The sequence below is a fragment of the Ursus maritimus genome, unplaced genomic scaffold (genome assembly GCF_017311325.1).
Source record: "Ursus maritimus isolate PB19 unplaced genomic scaffold, ASM1731132v1 scaffold_9, whole genome shotgun sequence".
Lineage (NCBI taxonomy): Eukaryota > Metazoa > Chordata > Mammalia > Carnivora > Ursidae > Ursus > Ursus maritimus.
Window position 1 is genome coordinate 33,979,669 of NW_024427107.1, and position 14,655 is coordinate 33,994,323.

A 14,655-nucleotide genomic window follows, 5' to 3' on the forward strand; every position below is an offset into this window, starting at 1 on the left:
GGAAACGGGACCCTAGCCCGCCTCCTCAGGGGGCCTTTTCCTCTCTCTCCTGCCGTCTCGTTTCCTCGAGGCAGTGGATTGAGGCAGGGTCTCTTTTGCAGTTTTCATGATGGGGGTGGCTCTTTGCTGGCGGTGAGGTCAAAGCAGTCAAATTCTAGCCTTATGGCCTGCTCCTCGAAGAGGTGGCCATTTGGCTGTTGGCTTCTTTCTTCTGAGGACTTGGAGACGTGGCCCCTCCCATCCTTCAGAGGGCCCGCCTGGGCGGTGTTCCAGGGCCAGAAGCGTCCTCAGGGCAGGTCTGCGCTCGCTGGATCAGGGAGAGCACCGGTAGGCGCGCGGCCTCAGTGGCCCCGGCCTAAGAAACAGAGACCTGGTGTGAGCTTCCAGGAGCAGCCCTGTCAGGGTCCTCTGTTCTTTCTTGGGGCTCCAACCCCGGTAAGGTCTAATAGGATTAAGGAGGTGGATGTAATGCTTTTCTAAGGAATATGAATGAGTATTTTCCTCCAAGCCTTGCTCAGGGCTGCAAGACATTCGCCTGGAGATGCCGCTTGGATTTCAAGACTCCCCAGAGTCTGGGGAAAGCTTGAGGGATCCAGGCCAGCCAGGGGAGACCAGGCAGGCCCACTGGAACCCCTGTCTTCGGAGGCCGGTCTTACATCCCCTGGAGGGGAGTCCGCATTGGTCACTGCTGGTTTCTGGAGAATTCCTTTGGTTGTTTTGGTGTGCACTTCCTTGGTGAACTTTAGTTCTCCTTCTGGGTCCAGATTTGATGAAAAATTTCTAATCCAGTGGTGTCTTCCAGAGCAAACAAGCCTCAAGTTTGCTGCTTAAAATCCTGTGTTTTTGTGCTCCTGGAGAGATGTCTGAAAAGTCATCTTTATAGCCTTGGCTGTGTTCTTGGGTGGCACATTTTCTTTCTGCAGCGTATGATTTTCTGGTGTGTGTGTGAGACTGAGAGAGAGAGAATGAGATAGAGCATCAGAACAGGGGTCATAGGAGAGCAAGTATAGCTAGAGACAGGTGGAAGTTTTATGGTCTTCCCTGACAGCGCCTCAGAAGTCACAGTTACACTGCAGTATTGTTCAACAGCAAATCACTTAAGGAGTACAGATTCAAGGAGGGGGCTATGGTGTTTAGACTCCACCTCTTGATAGTGGTGTGGCAAAGTCACGTTTCAGAAGAGTAACTGTGATACAAGGTATGGTTGAAAACTTAAAGTACAGTCTGTCACCAGAGGCAACCAGCTAGTGAATATCCTTTAAAACGCTTACCAAAGAGACAATGCTGTATGTGCACTATGCTTCCTTTCGTTTAATATTTAATCCTGGAAATATCTCTTATGCTAATTGTAAATCACATTCATTCTTTGTAATGATTTCAGGCTGTTCTTTTCCATGGATTACCATTATTTTAAGAACTGCTTTCATACTTTAAAAATTTAGATTTTTCTTTTTCTTTTCTTTTTTTTGGCTAATGGAAAGTAATCTTGTGGTGAATATCCTTTTAGATATTTTCATGAAATTTTGCAAGATTATCTTTGGGTAAATTCTTGGAATTGGTGAATGGCTGGTGGTGGATTGGTGAATGGATTGGAATGGTGATATGGCTTTGACATATGCTAAAGTTTGTGATAGATATTGCCAAATTTCCTCTCCAAAGGCCATGCTAATTTACGTTGTTATCAATAGTGAATGAAAGCCCCTTGCTTCCCATATCTTGGTCTGTACTCGGTATCATCAAACTTTAACATCTTTACTAATGTGACAGATGAAAAATAGTATCTCGTTATTTTGATTTCACTTTCTTTATGTATGAATGAGGCTGAGCATTTTCCCCTGAGCTTATTGGCTTTTCAAAATTTCATTTTTACTTGGGGGTGGGAGAGGGCTATTATCTGTTTATATTATCTTTTCGTCTTATTAATGTGAGCTTTTGAATATTAAAAATTAGTGTTTTATTTATCATATATATTGCACACTTTAATCCATTTTGTCATTTGCTTAAGGTATTTATTTGCCATGATTTCAAAAGTTTTTTTTGTAATTTAAGTGATTAATCTTACACATTTTAATGTATGGGTTATACAAACTATAACTGTCTTTCACTGCTAAATTACAAACCCAACTCCATATGGTACATTTGATTGGCAAAATTTAGGCCACATGGTTATGCCTTAGGTATAAGGGATCCTGGGAATGCAGAAAATTGGACTTAAAATAAGTTGGCACCATGAAGGTCCACTTCAGTCTCTATCTATTCTCTTCCGGTTTGTTACTAAGTTTGTATTGTTTCTTGGGGACAGAGATATATCTGTTATCTACATAGTTCCTAAGGAAAGTAGAATTTTCTAGCACACTACTGTGGTTCGAAAGTCCTCTCATGCCTTTTTATCAGGAGACAAAAAGGAACTTGAATACAGTAGTCCCCCCATTATCTGGTTTCTCTTTTCATAGACTCAGTTACCAGCAGTCAACTGTAGGCATATGGCCAGAAGGTCAGTAGTAGCTTCATGCTATAACACAATGCCTACATTCTTTACCTTAGTACATCTACTGGGTGTCTTGAAACATATCTCCTATAGATAAGGGGCAACTACTGTGTATCTGTTGGTTTTGCCCCTAGTATGTGGATGAGGTAAATATACTTACAGTAGAGAATTTTCAAGGTGAATAACTCATCTGGAATTGTGTTTTTAGAATTCAGCATACAGAGTTAATTCACGTATGATTTAGTTATTTTTATTCAAAACAAAATATTTGAAAACTTAGATCCAATTTAATACACTTTTGTTGAACGTATATTATGAATAAGGCCCTGTTCTGCTCTCTACATTCACTGAAGTTACGAGAATTCTTTTATATCCTATAATAACATTTTCAAGTTTTATAGCTTAGTATTCAGGAAGAGGATGAGAAAATGCAATTGTTCATATTAAAAGCATCCAATTTTGGCAACTTTTTGATGGTCTTTTGAGCCAAAGTATATTTATTGCTGCCACACAATAATTGAACACAGTCATAAAAAAAGAAATTACACATATAAAATTAAGTAGAAATGATTAATCTCTTAAAGCACTCTGGTATATTGAATTATTAAGTTAAAAAAATGTATCAACAGTACACTTGTCAGCTTTAGACTATAATTTCCTTTGTAGTGCTACTAAACATGAAATTTGGGGGGAATTTTGAGCCTCACTAAGTCACAATTTAGACATTCAGTTGGCATATATTAGATTTTTACTCTTAAATTTATTACTTTGACTATTTTTATTTATTACTTTCATTACTTTTCTATAAACGAACAGATCTTAAAGAGCATCACATCCAGGTACATGAAGACAGAAATAGTCTGTAATAGAAATGCAATAAGAAATTCTAATTACCCTTTGGCTTTTCTTAATTTTCATGGAAAATCTATTTTGAAATTGAATATCTTTTGATTAAAAAATAATTATCATCAACTCTATTATCTAATGTAAAGGTATTTTTAAGTGCGTGAAATAAAGCAAAAAGTGAATCCACTTTTCTCCTCAATTATTAGGGGTATATATTTTTGTATGGGCGTTATTTGGGAGTGGGTCAGTTATGGTAAGGTGTACAAATGGACTTTAGAGTCAATGCAGAGGAAGAGAAGTAGAGAAAACAGAAATAAGTCATGAAATATGATTTATAAAGACCACATCCTTTTTATTTATTTATTTTTTATTTTAATTTTTTAAAAAGATTTTATTTATTTATTTGACAGAAAGAGACAGCAGCGAGAGAGGGAACACAAGCAGGGGAGTGGGAGAGGAAGAAGCAGGCTCCCAGCAGAGGAGCCTGATGTGGGGCTCGATCCCAGAACACCGGGATCACGCCCTGAGTCGAAGGCAGATGCTCAATGACTGCGCCACCCAGGCGCCCCAAGACCACATCCTTTTTAAAAACATAGAATCATTATCACCTTAATAAAAATTCAAAAGCCTCCAGAGTGTCACAAGTAGAAAGTTAACTCAGAAAAAGTAAAGCAGAGCTATGCATCCATCCAGTCATTTATCCTATATTCCAGAAAAGTGTCATGGAATACACTTTATCAGTGTGGTGACTAAGGTTCCAGGATTACTAATATTTTTAACAAGATTGCTTAAAAGGCTTTGTCCCTTGTCCATAGCACAATGGTTGTGGCTGTGCTCTCATCACATAGCCTCTCATGAAAGTATTCTGGACACTGAAAGTCCCTATGTTAAGTGACTAAGGTTGAAGAAAAAGGAGAAGACCACAGCTTGCAATGCATGAATTAACCAGAAGAATAGGCTGGAGCTGGATAGTTAAAATTGGATTCCATTTTTAGTATCTCTGGTAGTAGTGATAATATGTAACTATAGCTAAAACTGACTAGTACTTTCTCTGTTCAAGTTTCTGTAGCCAGCCTTTAGATGCATCATCTTACTCAACCTTCATCTTCATTCAACCTTCAGCAACCTTGTGAAAGTGGTGCTTTTATTATCCCTACTTAAGAGATGGGGAAACAAAATCTTCAAGAGTTTAAAAATATACCCAATGTTATATGGGCAGAAAACCATTGAGCTAGGAGTCAAATCCAGTTTTATAAGACTGCAGAACTTCAACTCCAAATCACTGAATTTTACTGCTCTTTCCATAGCATCTTTTTATGTCATAAATACATCACCACTCTAGATCTCTTAAAGTGGGGAAAAAAATCAAAGGGAAATTTATTCTACTTTCAAAGTTAAAAATTTAGTCCCTAGGACGAATAGACTACTCTAAATAGGATAGATCTAGTATTTATTTATTCATTTCAATTAACATTTATTGAACACTTACAATAAGCCAGGTCTTCTTCATATTATCCCTCTTCTAAAGATATTACAGTCTAAAAGACAAGTGTGATTGAATTTCAGAGATTCCATAAGACAGATCTGATTAGAGAAATAAAGAAAGTAAAGGTAAATAATAATTATATCAGAATACAAGTGGTAATGGTTGGAAGTGTGGTAGGAGTTTCCTGAGAAGAAAGTTTTTATGAGATAAATTCTTGAAATGAGTCTTCACAGGAAGATATATCTTTGCCAGTCCAGCTGAAGGTAAGGTATAGGGTAGGATGAGGGTTATTAGGTAGTGCTAGTCAGGGATACAGATGGGGGTAAGGAAAAAATCTTGGATAGAGGAGACTGTTAGAAAAGATATGGAGACGTGGAAGAGCGTTGACTGCTCTGGACACTGTAAAATCTAGGAGGAACTCCTTGTTTTAAAAGGAAGAAGAAGTTGAAGAAGAAGGTGAAGGAGGAGGAGGCAGCGGGGAGGAGGAGGGGAAGGGAGTGGAAGGAAGAAGAAGAGGGAAGGCCAGACGAAAAAGATGAAGAAGGAGGTGGAAAGAGTGAAAAATAAACCTGGAAAGCAAATCAAGAGTTTTGACTTTAATCCATATGATAAAAAGAGTTACTGATGAATTTTAAGCCATGAAAAAAAATCATCAAATTTATATTTTGGAAATATTACTGTTATACGAAAGATGAATTTGAATTGTGGGGAAAGTGGTATGGAAATTTAGCCTACAGAGTAGAATAGAGATAGAAAAAATATCTGTGAAGTATGAAAATAAGTTGATAACTCCTATCCCCATATCATGTAATCATTATAATTCCAAACCTACAGGACTATAATTAATTAACACAGCACAATGTCTGGCAAATAACACATGCTCAATACATACTTGGCTCAGAATTATGGCCTTGAGGTAATTTGAAGGAAAGAAATAATTGTTCAGTAGAATAAATTTTCAAATGATTGTAGGTGATCATGGGAACTTTAACACATTACTCTTCACAGTCTTCATCACTTACTCCTGAGGAGTATAGCATCAAGGTGAAAATGAACAAAATGAAAAATATATCGCATTGGTGTTTCAGATGTCACTATATGTGCCCAATAGGAGGGAATGGAGAGGGACTTAAAATAATCAATTTATGACTTTGTTTGCAAAAAATTCCCTTTGAAAATAGTTTTTGCGTAAATTACCTTCTAAAATCTCTAAACACTTTGGGAAATATGGTTTTTTATTATAAAATCACTTTTGTACCTGAGAGAAATAAAAGATTTAATGAGTTTTAGAATCATGGTTGCAAATCTTCATGTTGTACTAGTTATACTCTCTGAAATGTATCCCCCAGCTATGTCAAATAATTTATTTGTTTTCAAGTGAAAAATGCTTCTGGATTAGAATGGCAAATCTCATTTCATTTCTCACTTATAATATCCTCATATCCATTATTGTACTGTTGTTGTTTATCAGTGAAATTGGGGAAAACTATTTCAGGTTTCTTAGTGAGTAAATAACAGTTAAAAGATGATAGAATTTACTTTGTTATCCAAATTCAAATTATGCTAGAAATAATTATTGCTTAGAGGGAGTACATGATTCCCTCCCAAATCAAAGTGCATAGCCATTCAACAAGGTAGGAGTGTCTGTAGACCTTCCTCTTAGATTTGTACACACATAATGCATAACCAAACCATCAAGACTGGGCAGTAGTCCTGCCTCAGTCCTCCTTGAAATCACCTCAGCATTCTAACAATTCACTATTTGAAAATAATGGCAGGTTTAGGCTGTGACCTTGTTTCTAGGTTGCAAGGAGACAAAAAATTTTTAAGGTACCAGAGACATTTCCATAACAAAAGAACAAATATAATTCTTTATATATTCATCTAGCCAGGCTGGAAGACATTTCCTTACTACTTACCAAGGTCATGATTTTCTTTTGGTTTTCCTTTAGGACCTTATGTTAAAATATTGCCGTCTTGAATTTTCATCTTTAATCATTCCCTCTTACTTGGCCTAGAAATATGCTCACATTTTGCATATCAAAAATTCTTTCCCTTAAGGGTTTTTAAACACCTAAAATTAATATCCTTTCTCTTTCTCTTTTTTCCTTTACTATAATAATTGTGGTTCCCCATCTCTTATTTCTGGGAAAAACAATAGTTTCTATCTTTCAAACATCAAAACTGAGTCCTTTCAACTCCTTTACCTTCAAAATTCTCTTCCAACCAGTCACATAGTCAATTCCACCCCCCCCCCCCCCCATGTCTGTCTTCTTTCTGATCGTGCTGTCCAGGAGGAAATTTTCATGATCTCGTGTCTGAATTATTGTAATTGTCTTTGCTGGGGAGGAAAAATTTTACTGTATCCTTCAAGCTTCTGGTTGGTCTAAGAATCAAATTGATATGAAAAAGATTAACAGGAGAAAATCAAATTTAATTTTGTACATATGGGAATCCCATAAAAGTGAGATTCCAAAGACAGGCAAAATGAGATATATATGTCATCCCAAACTAAGAAGAAAGGGGTGTGGGCTGGGATTTCAAAGGGAAGGAAAGCAAATCACAGGAAGATGAAAAGGAGTTCATATTTGGTAAACAAATGTTTGCTGGGCCATACAGAAACAATGGGACACAGAAAGGAATTTTAACCAATAGACTTTGCTTAATTTCTTTCTGTCCACTATTCTAGTTAATATTATACTGTATTTATCTATGGTGATAGCTCTCTTCCTAGAGTAGGTTCTCTATCTAAATTCTTTTAGACAGTTGGGAGAAGGTCAAAGTTTCTTCCTGAGTCTTTTGGGCTTTTATTGTTTTCAGTTCAAACTGATCTGTATGCAAAAGTGACACATTTTGGGGTGACTGATTCTGAAATCCTACCTCTTCAAACTGTTTTTTTCCGCTTTAGAACCCCTCCCTTTGAGCTATTCTAAACAAAGCTGCAGGATTAATTCTTCTAAAGCACAGCCCCCCCCCCATACGTAAGTAATACTCATGCTAATAACAATAACAACAACTACAAAATTCAATTGCTTCTCATTTTCTTCAGAATTCTTTACCTAGCATCCATAACCCTTCTAATTCTGGAAGGTTTGAAACCTATTTTCACAGTTATATTTCTCACTATTCTTTTTCTTGCATCCTATTTGCTTTCTCATTTTATTCCCACTTCCCATCACCTCAGGCTTTCCACCCATATGCTTTTTTTGTTTGTTCTTTTCTTTGTCAGAAATCCTGTGTTCTTCAGTTGAAATCTTACCTATCATTTAAAACTCATCCCATCCCATCTTCATTAAAACTCGTCCCACAAAGAAGATGGGATGGGATTCTTAATAATCAAGAATATTATCAATTCCTTGATAAGTTGTCTCTGTCCTATGAACTAAGTTTTAAAAACAATTTTTGCTTTTGGTAGAAACAAGTTATCTAGGCAGAAGTTTTCTTTTGATCCAGTTATTTTCTTTTGCATAAGTTCATTAACACAAGGAAATTTGTAGAGAGGGGCTGACTGCATTTGTTGGACTCAGAGAAAGTTTAGTTGTAAATGGAATATTTTGGATATTATCATCATTCATCTACAAAAAGCCCCCTCTTGTTTATTTTTTTCCCTTCGTCCCCATTCCTTTTGCCATTTTCCTCTGCTCATGTAATAAGTGCAAATAAATTGTGTCTTTTGTTTATGTGTTCTTATAAAATGAGTACTGTTGGTGCAAATATATTTAATTTAAATGGTTTTCTTCTATGCATCTAATTTTATTTCTTATTTTTTATCTATGTTGCAACGTGACTCTGTAGTTTACTTATTCTAACCAATGCCTAGTACTCCGTGTAGCTGTTTTTTAGACATATGTGTGTATCTTCATAAAAGTTATTAAAATATAGAAATGACTTTATGTGGATTGTTAAATAGTCTCTACTTAGGGTTTCCTGAGGGCTCCTTCACTAGATCTTTGGATCTGTCCACAATCCAGCATCTACAGGGTTAACATGGAGCCCTCTTTTTTGGGGGGGTGTGGAAGTGGGAGGTCTCTAGGACACTGCTTTACTGCTGAGGCTGATACTCATTTTGACTGGCTGGGGCTGGTGTTATGAAATGTGTTACATATTTTGAGTATCACCCTAATTGGTGTGAATCTACCATATTTGGCTTATTTGTTCTTCCAGTGACAGACACTAGATTGCTTCCAGTTTGCTGCTGCCTCAAACAATGCTTGATGAACATCTTTGTGTATGTCCCCTTATGGACAGGTGTGAGAATTTCTTGTGATATGCTATTTAATATGTTACAGAATTTCTGGGTCATAGGTTGAAGCTGGGTTTTTGACCCATCATCTGTTCACACAGGAATGAGTAAACAAAGAAAGCCCCAGGGAAGCAATCTCCTTTAGGCAGTAGGGTGGGATTTACATAAAACCTATTGTAGAGAACTTAATCACATGGTCATGAGTAGCTGCAATGAAGGATGGAAGATGTAGTTTCTAACTGTTTTGCTATGTGCTCAGATAAAATTATTACCATATAAGAAAAGGAGATAGATTTTATAGAACTATTAACAATCTGCCATGTGAACAAGAAAGGGTTAACTTAGAAGGCCAGGGTTGCTCAAATTCTGCACATTCAGAAGAAAAGCTTGTCTTCAGGACTGACCCTTGATCAGTTCTTGGGAGATGAGCTCTGAGTTTTTGGAATATTTTGCCTGGTAAGTGTTTTTGTATGCATAAGTCCCTAGTCCTTGAGGTAACAGTTTGATCATCTAATTTATGTAAACAATGTGATTTATGATAAACACTTGTGCTTTGTGAGGGGCTGGAGTCTAAGTAGCTGAGGTCAGTCACGCAAGCAAGTACCACATGCCTATGTTACTGCCCCCACTAAGCACCTTGAACTCTAAGGCTCAGGTGAGCTTCCCCGGTTGACAGTGTTTGGCACACATTTTCACACACTTGCTGGGAGAATTGAATGTATCCATGTGATTCCACTGAGAGAGGATACCTGGATACTTGTGTCTGGTTTCTCTTGGAGTTTGCACCATAACCCTGTTCCCTTTGCTGATGTCAGTTGACATCTTTTTGCTATAATGAACCATCAATGTAAGTTTATTTTCTGAGTCTGGTGATCTTTCTAGCAAATCATCAAGGCTAAGTGTGGTCTTGGGGATTCTTGACACAAACCCAAAGTTCATCCTTAAAATACTGAAAAAGAAGAAATTCAGTACTGTAAAATATTTACAACCCAATGCATAAATATATAAATTTTTTGGAATTTTCTCCTCTCCCCCCACTCCCAATTTAAAGTTTCTGAGAATAAATTGAGTATATGAGAAGTTGCATTAATTCTTTCAAATCACAATGATACTCTGTAGCTCAGTAAATCCGATACTGAATCACATCAGAGAGTTATGCAGCATCAAATACATCCCTAAAACTCATTCAGAGTCAAACTTATCTGGTCTTACCACTGAGGTTGGAGAAGGGCAGGCATCTTCAAGTACGTTTCCCACACTTGATTAGTTCACTGTTCACTGCTTGAAGGAGCTACCTTAAGGAGAGAATTGGAAAAATAACACCCTTTTTACTAGTTATCATTTGAGTTGGCATGGAAACATTGTTACAATAAGTTGGCATGGTAACCGTCTTCTCCATGATCCTGAAGAACCTGAAGAGTAGGGCTTGAAATTTTGGCGCACATTTTAGAAGGTTGCTAATCCCTGATACAACACAATACTTTTGTGTTTTGGATTCCTATTTGTTCTCCTATTTATAGTTATGTACTTTTCTTGAAAAGAAATATTTCTTGCTTATTATTCTGAATATATTACTCTAACTTGAGCATCTAGCACAATCATTTTGCATGATAATTGTCTTCAAAGCTATTCAATTTATTTATATAGTGGTTGTAAAATTTTTTCCTCTTGGACTAATGCTAATTCTCATTAGCCATATAGTCTACTTTCTATTCTCTATGTTAATTTTCACCCATTAAAATGTACTCATTTTAATAGTGTCAAATATAAAACATGCCACAAAATTATTTTGTTTTGAGTCTGCAGGTACCACTGAAATCCTAGTACTTAGGTAAAAGAAATAAAGGTGAATGTTTGGGTAAATAGAGGTTAGTGCTGTCAAACACTCAATGCACATTCAATTTATGCTATTTTTTATAAATTTGAGAAGAATTGTTATGGGGATAAAAACAAACGATAAGCTGCCTGTGAACTCTTAGGATTTGATAATTTAATGGTTTATTTTTGGTTAGCCTAAGTTTTAGGTTGACTCGTGTTAAATTGCCATTTTTATAAGTGAAAAATGATTGAATATTAGTAATTACATACAGTTCAACCCAATATATTGACCTCATTTTTTCAGGGTATAGTGATTTAGTGTGATTCTAAAGCAACTGTGACTGTAAGTTTCTTAATGGCAGGATTCATATCTGGTTTATCTTTGATGTCTCTTCAGTTTTTTGAAGACAGCTTTGCATATAATATAATGCATATTCATGGGGAATATTTGTAACTTTTCTGACTGGCTAACATTAATTTCCTTTCTTAACAGCACCCTGTCTTTGTTTTGTGGAATTTTCCCTCTTCATCATGTGTATTCTTGTTGGGAGGTAATACTGGTAATAGTCTCCCCCTATGAAGGCAGAAGTATTGAGGACCTCCCTCGCCCTGCTAACTGATGGGCTTGTGAACCTAAGCCAGGTTGATTGGCCACTTGGAGAACTTTAAAATACAAGCAAGTAATGCCGGAATGGAAGAGTAGTTGAAGTAACAGTGGAGTAATCAGAACGTTATATGCTCACAACTGCTCTTTGGTTTCTGCTGCCTTTCCTTGTTGCCTCTTAGCCCCCTGCCCACTTCCCGTTGTGATCTTCCTAATACATTTCCCATCAATTGCTTTTATTTTAAATTAGAATTTATTTCTATTGCTTATAACCGAGAACTCTACTGACAGGACATTTGTTGTTCTTCTTACTGACTCATATTCATGAGTCATTAATGGGTAAATATGAGTAAATAATTAAGTAAATCACGTTCTATGAAAAGTGAAGATAGTACTGATTACCTAATAAGCCTCCAAAATACCTAACTTACCTGTAAAGCAATTCTTAAAGGAAAATTTTAGAGGAATAATCTACTACTCAGGTATGTTGAAGAATGATTTTTTTTTTTCTTCAGAATTTTTGCATCTGTCTCCTTTCTGATATTTATTTCAGTCAGCTTCAGATGGACTAGAGAAGGACTAAATATAATTCAGAAGTGCTGAATGATTAACTCTCTACTTCCTAATATTCAATCATTTAATCAATTGATCATTCAGTAGACGTTTATTGAGTCCTTAATATGTCCCAGGAGTTATGCTTTGCCTTGTAGATACAAGGTTAAATAAACAGTAGGTGCTGATGACAAGGTACCTTTCTTAAGGAGGAATCAGTCTAGTACTGCAGCGAGAAGTATATATGATGAAATAACATAAGCTTTGTGTTGGAATTTTGTGCAAATGCAATAGAAGCCTAATGGAGGAGCACCTAAATGTCTGGGAAGGGTCTCATTGATGTCTTCTATTATTTCTCAAGCCCAGTGAGTATCCTTATGATAGCTGCTTTAAATTCTCCATTAGGCATGTTACTTATATCTGTTTCATTTAGATCTCTGGCTGTGGCCTTTTCTCGTTCTTTTATTTGGGATAAATTCCTCTGTCTTGGCATTTTGTTTAAGGCTCTGACTTCTTTCTGTTAGAAAAGCCAGCTATGTGTCCTGCTCCTGAAAGTAAAGGCATTATGAAGAAGAGGTCATGTAGTACCCAAGGCCTGGTGCTTCAGGGCGTGTCTCTGGTGTGTGCTGTGTGTGCTCTGTTATTGTGTTTTGGCCAACTTGTGCCAGTCTTCTGGGGGAGGAGCCCACTGCACTGGGACTGAGGCAAGCTTGGCTGAGAAGGGCAATCCTGCCAGAGCACAGGGGACTGGAGGTTAGTGTAAGCAAGTTAAGCAGCCAGTGTCAATGCTCTTCTGCTTCTGGCAGGTAGCTCTATGTTTATGCTGCAGGGGTGGGTGAGGGAAATGGCATCAGCCAGCTACTTTGTTCCTGGAGGGGTGTCTCCATGAATGCTTCATCTCAGGGATGCCCTCCAAGAAGAGCGAATGATCTCCTCACTGTGTGCCCCAGACATTCTTCAGATCGCTGCCTCCATGTTATCTGCCCCTGGGTTGTTTGCCTATCTTTTCTCCTGGAGCAAGGCAGTGTCCTCCAGGCTCTATCCCAGCCAAGGCTGCTGACCTTTAAGACTCCAGGCTTTAAGCCTTGCTGGTTTTAAGGACTTACAAAATTCAGCCCCTGTCGTTTTCCAAGCCAATGGCTTTGGGGAAATGTATTCCTTCTGTGTTCCACTGTGTGCTTCTCTCTCTCTTTTTCTCTCTCACCCTTCTCTGCAACCATGGCTCCCTCCCCTCTGCAGCACTCATAATCTGTTTCTCCCCTAAACCACATCTCCACACTTCCTACCTTCTTTGATGTGGCCTCTTCTCTCCCTTCACTTGTGGAGTTAGTTCTGTCAATCTTCAGTTGATTTCTGGGGTATTTAAGACGATTTAATAGTTAACCAGTTCTGTTTGTGGGATGAATTGAGCAAAGGGTCCTGAAGAATGAAATAAACAAGATTGGCTTGATGCCCTGAACAGCAGGCTGGAAGAAGCAGAGGAATGAATTAGTGACCTAGAAGACAAAATAATGGAAAATAATGAAGCTAAACAAGACAGAAAGAAGAATTATGGAACATGAGAATAGACCTAGGGAATGCAGTGACTCCATCAAACATAATAGCATTCATATTATAGGAGTCCCAGAAGAAGAGAGAGAAAAGGGGACGGGAAACTTATTTCAAAAATAATAGCAGAAAACTTCCCTCATCTGGGAAGGAAACAGACATCCAAATCCAGGAGGCACAGAAAGCTCCCATCAAAATCAACAGAAGCAGGCCAACACTAAGACATATCGTAGTTAAATTTGCAAAATATAGTTATAAAGAAAAAAAAAGTCTTAAAAGCAGCAAGATAAAAGAAGTCCTTAAATTACAAGGGGAAACCCATAAGGCTGGCTGGAGATTTCTCAACAGAAACTTGGCAAGCCAGCAGGGAGTGTCATGTGCTGACTGGGAAAAACCTGCAGCCAAGAATACTCTGTCCAGCAAGGTTATCATTCAGAGTAAGAGTTTCCTAGACCAAAAAAATAAAAAATAAAAACAACAACAACAACAACAACAAAACAAAACTAAAGGAGTGTATGACTACTAAAACAGCCTTGCAAGAAATATTAAAGGGGACTCTCTGCATGCAAAGGAGAGACCAAAAGTGACAAAGATAAGAAAAGATCAGAAAAAATCTCCAGAAATAATGATGAAACAAGTAATAAAATGGCAATAAATAACATATCTATCAATAATTACTTTGAATGTAAATGGACAAAATGCTCCAATCAAAAGACATAAGGTGTCAGAATGGATAAAAAAATAAGACCTATCTATATGGCACCTACAAGAGATTCATTTTAGACCTGAAGACACCTGCAGATTAGGAGTGACGTGGTGGAGAAACATTTATCATACAGATGGATATCAAAAGAAAGCTGAAGTAGCAATACTTACATCGGACAAACTAGAGTCTTTTGTTCTTGTATAGTTTTATTCTGCTTTGGTATCAGGGTAATACTGGCCTCATAGAATGATTTTGAATGTGTTTCCTCTGTTCTAGTCTTTGTAAGATTTTGATAAAGATTGTCATTAGTTATTTTTTTAATGTTTGGTAGAATTCACCAATGAAACCATGTAGTCTTGAGCTT